The following is a 4685-nucleotide window of genomic DNA, read 5'->3' on the forward strand; positions in this document are numbered from 1 at the left end:
AAAAGCAGAAAGGAGGCACAGAGCCTCCTGGCTGGGGGGAATCGTGCAGTGTGCGGTTCTGGCCGGGCTCCTGAGGAACAGGTAAGAATGTGACAAGCAGAGATGGCACAGGGACAGCGGCAGTTGGCAGTGGGTAGGGAGGCAGTCCAGGCAAAAGGAAGGACTGCAGAAACGGAAGAACTAGGGTGTTCAGGAAAGCTGAGCGGACACATTTCCCTTTGGGCTGGGGTCTTCAGTGCTGACTGTGCAGGACCTTGAACAACAGGCAAGGATGCTGACACTGGGTGAGGAGGGAGGAGCCTTCGATGGCTTTACATACCAGAGAGAGGCATGATCAGGCTTTGCCTGCGGAGGCATAACTCAGCATCATGAGCAGAATGGGTGAGAGCAAAGCAGCAGTGAGACAGAGAGGCCATTCAGTAAGCTCAGGTGGCAGGTAATAAAAGGGCTCGAGCTGAAATGATGGCCACAGAGGGGAGAGGAGAAGAGCAGAGACTTCGTGAGTGGAGGACGGCCTGTTCTGTTCTACAGCAGGTCAGGGGTGGCATTGCAGAAATCACCCCCGGGGCTTGGAGTGAGGGAGGTCAGGAGAAGGCAAGAGTTTGTTTAAAATAATGCATTTTGCCCATCCATGATAGACTGGATAAAGACAATGTGGCACATGTACACCATGGAATACTATGCAGCCACAAAAAAAGATGAGTTCCTGTCCTTTGCAGGGACATGGATGAAGCTGGAAACCATCATTCTCAGCAAACTTACACAAGAACAGAAAACCAAACACCACATGTTCTCACTCATAGGCGGGTGTTGAACAATGAGAACACGTGGACACAGGGAGGGAACATCACACACTGGGGCTTGTCAGGGGGTGGGGGGCCTAAGAGAGGAATAGCAGGGGGTGGGGGGATTGGGGAGGACTAACATTAGGAGAAATACCTAACGTAGATGATGGGGGATGGAGGCAGCAAACCACCATGGCATGTGTATACCTGTGTAGCAATCCTGCACGATCTGCACATGTACCCCAGAACTTAAAGTGTAACAAGAAAAAAAGAAAAAAAATGATGCATTTTCTTTTGAACATGCAGAGTTTGATATGCAAATGGTGTATGAGCAGAGCTACGTAATTGGCATTGACTCTGCAGATTTAAAACTCAAAGGCGAAATCAGGTGTGGAGAGGGAGGTAAGGGCTGGAGACGGCTGTGGATGAGACTGCGGGGGGGTGAGCAGGTGGAGAGAAAAGGGATTGGGAGAGTGAGAAAGGGAAGGAAGGAAGAAGGAAGGAAAGAAGGAAGAAAGGAAGGGAGGGAGGAAGAAAGGAGAAAAGAATACTAAGATTCACTGAACCAGGCCCTAGGGTTGCACATTACCCAATTTCACCCATCAACAAAGCCATGAGGAAAGTATGGTTATCATCATCATCACCATCATCATTATTCCCCTCGTACAGATAAGAATAAGGAGGCCAGGCATGGTAGCTCACGCCAGTAATCCCAACACTTTGGGAGGCTGACGCAGGCAGATCACCTGAGGTTCAGAGTCCCAGACCAGCCTGACCAACATGGAGAAACCCCGTCTCTACTAAAAATTCAAAATTAGCTGGGCATGGTGGCGCATGCCTGTAATCTCAGCTACTCGGGGGCTGAGGAGGAGAATTGCTTGAACCCGGGAGGCGGAGGCTGCAGTGGGCCGAGATCGCACCATTGCACTCCAGCCTTGGCAACAAGAGCGAAACTCCATCTCAAAAAAAAAAAAAAAAAAGGGGGGATAATAAGGTGTATGGAGGTTAAGATACTTGCCCAATGTAATGGAACTAGGCAGTGATAGAGCCAGATTGTAAAACCGGGTATACCTGATCCTAATGTTTATGCTCTTTCTGCAAGATCGGGGATCAGCAACTACAGCCAACCTCCTGTTTTTGTAGATAGAGTTTCATTGGCGCACAGCCTGGCTCATTCACTCACATGTTATCTATGGCTGTGTCATGGATAGCGGCAGGGTCGAGCAGTGGTAACAGAGACCATGTGGCCTGCAGAGCCTATGACATTTACTACCTGGCCCTTGACAGAAAACATTTGCCAGCCCCTGGCCCAGCCACGTATGCTTCCTATAGGAGCCAGGGCAGAAACTTGAGCCACGCCTGCATGTGGGGGAGGGGAAGAGGAAGGCAGATGGAAGAGCCCAAATGGAAGTTCCCTGTAATAACAAGGAAGAGACATTATACCAATGGCAAAGAGGACAAAGAAGGACGTATTATCAAGAGTGAGGGGAACTACCCATCAAATGCTTCAAAGCCATCAAAAAAGGTTGAAGCCTGAGGAGGGACAGTTAGACAGACTCAGCAATGTGTCTTTCTCAGTAAATGGTGGGGACCGGACTGGGCACAGGGACTCACGCCTGTAATCCCAGAACTGTGGGAGGCCGAGGCAGGTGGACCAGCTAAGGTCGGGAGTTCGATACCAGCCTGACCAACATGGAGAAACCCTGTCTTTACTAAAAATAAAAAATTAGCTGGCTGCATGCCTATAATCTCAGCTACTCAGGAGGCTGAGACAGAAGAATCACTTAGCCCAGGAGGCAGAGGTTGCTGTGAGCTGAGATCGTGCCATTGCACTCCAGCCTGGGCAACAAGAGCAAAACTCCCTCTCAAAAAAAAAAGAAATGGTGGGGACAGAAATCAGATGATGCTACTTATGAGGTGGCTGAAGATGTGTGAGGAATGAGCACAGATTCATCTTCAAAGTATTTGGTGATGAGATTAAGAGGGCAGGGCGGTCATCTGCTGGCATAACTGTGCTAAGGTGCGAATTTTTAGAGAAGGGATACGGAGAATTGAGCAAGATGGTAAGTGGAGGAGAGAAAGCCAGTAGAGAGGAAAAGAGGATGCTGAAGTGACAGGCGAAGATGAACCTGTGATCACATCCAAGGGGGAGGTGGGAGACAGAATTCAGAGACCAGAGAGAGGTAGGCATCAGCTTTGCCTACAAGGAAGGGTAAGGAGAGGGAACTAAGATTTGATGAGAATCTTGATATGTATCAAGCCAATCACTTATTTTCATGATCTCATTCAGTGCTTATAACTCTGTGAGCTAGAAATTCAAATGCTCATTTTTCAGGCAAAGGAAATAGTCTCACATAGTTTCAGGGCTAGCCCAAAGTAACGGTGTCATAGAGAGGCAGCTCTAGCATTCAAATCTAAGTCTGGCAACTCCAAAGACTATGCTGGTTTCACCACACACAGGCTTGAAATTGATGGATTTGGGGTGAAGACTGATCCGTTTTATCTTTGTTTGTTCCACACAGGTCCCATCTGATGAAGGAGAATCAATTCAAGGAGATGAGCTCTCTTTATAGCACACCCTTTAACAGCATCCAGGAGGAACAAGAAGCTGCAATGCGGAGGCTTTCAAAGTGTTCACAAGGATGCCCAAGAATGGTCGTGATGCCAGGTTTCTGGCAGGTTCCAGGCTCCATCACGAGCCCAGCATCCCTGCACCAAATCTGACATCGTTGCTGCTGTCCCAGCTGTCTATGAAGGGCCTGAGTAGCTATCAAGTTGTTAGTACAGCAGCTCTGCAGGGGACTTAGACACCAAAAGAGAAGTCTCATCCTCTGCAGTTCTTGTCAATGTCCTGATGTCAGGGTCAAAACGCTGAGAACCAAGCACAAGCACCGAAGTCCAAATGGGATCTCCTGCGAGCACATATCAAGCAGTATTGTTGCTGTTTCTCCTCGTTGGCTCTTTGAACAGACTGTGTGGGCTCCTGGGAGCCTCCACTGTATCTAGCCTTTGATACTGTCCAGTTGGCACATGGTGACATATTCCAACGTGTCGATTGCAAATGTGAATGTACAGCCAATGCTGTGTGTGGGAGGACTCTCTCCTCCTCAGTGGGGGCCCCACTTGTTTGCACAGCCTGGCCATGCAGTGGCTCATATTGAGCTTTTAACCAACTGAAACCTCCTGCACGTTTTTCTGACAAGCCGGCAAGGCCTCTGCTATGCTGTCCTTGTGTCATTCATTTTAACAGTCCTTAAGGGCAGGACTGTTTTTATCTTAAGTTACGTCTGGCCAAGTATAGCCCAAGGACAGCAACTCTGAGGGTCAAGCCTGATAGGCCAACCAGATAGATACACTCGGCTTCGTCATCCACCGGAGCCTTACTGCCTCACTAATTTATATTTCCCCTGGTCTAATGTTGTATTTTTTTATTTATATTTCAACCTTAGAGTATATGTGTATCTTATAAGCTGCCTCTGATCTTTCATGGTATGAGGTGGTTACCTAAATAAAGAAGTAGATTTGGTCTTTGTTTTCATGTAACAGGACATATTCATGAGTCTTCATGATTTCATAATAGTTCTCCCAGTTTTAGCACATCCTCTTACCAATTCTTTAACTGGCCCTGGTGGAAATCCTGCAATTCTACTCTCAGTAAGGTGCCTCCAGGGAAGGAACACATAGAATACAATGTGCTAAAGACAGCAAGGCTGGGTACAGTGGCTCACGCCTGTAATCCCAACACTTTGGGAGGCTGAGGCAGGTGAATCACGAGGTCAAGAGATTGAGACCAGCCTGGCCAACATAATGAAACCCCCTCTCTACTAAAAATACAAAAATTAGCCAGGTGTGGTGGTGCGCGCCTGTACGCCCAGCTACTTGGGGGAGGCTGAGGCAGGA

At 48.3% G+C, this 4685-nt stretch overlaps 1 protein-coding gene across 1 annotated transcript in view; it reads left to right on the forward strand.

Moving 5' to 3' along the window:
* LOC108306474 (putative transmembrane protein) overlaps positions 1-4328 on the forward strand; it is a 10566-nt gene extending 6238 nt beyond the window's left edge. The window contains exon 2 of the mRNA XM_037739579.1: positions 3308-4328. The gene's annotated coding sequence lies outside the window, so the exon portion shown is untranslated. The remainder of the gene's footprint in view (positions 1-3307) is intronic.
* Positions 4329-4685: the final 357 nt, after the last annotated feature.

This window comes from Cebus imitator, unplaced genomic scaffold (genome assembly GCF_001604975.1).
Source record: "Cebus imitator isolate Cc_AM_T3 unplaced genomic scaffold, Cebus_imitator-1.0 Scaffold72, whole genome shotgun sequence".
In the NCBI taxonomy this organism is placed as follows: domain Eukaryota; kingdom Metazoa; phylum Chordata; class Mammalia; order Primates; family Cebidae; genus Cebus; species Cebus imitator.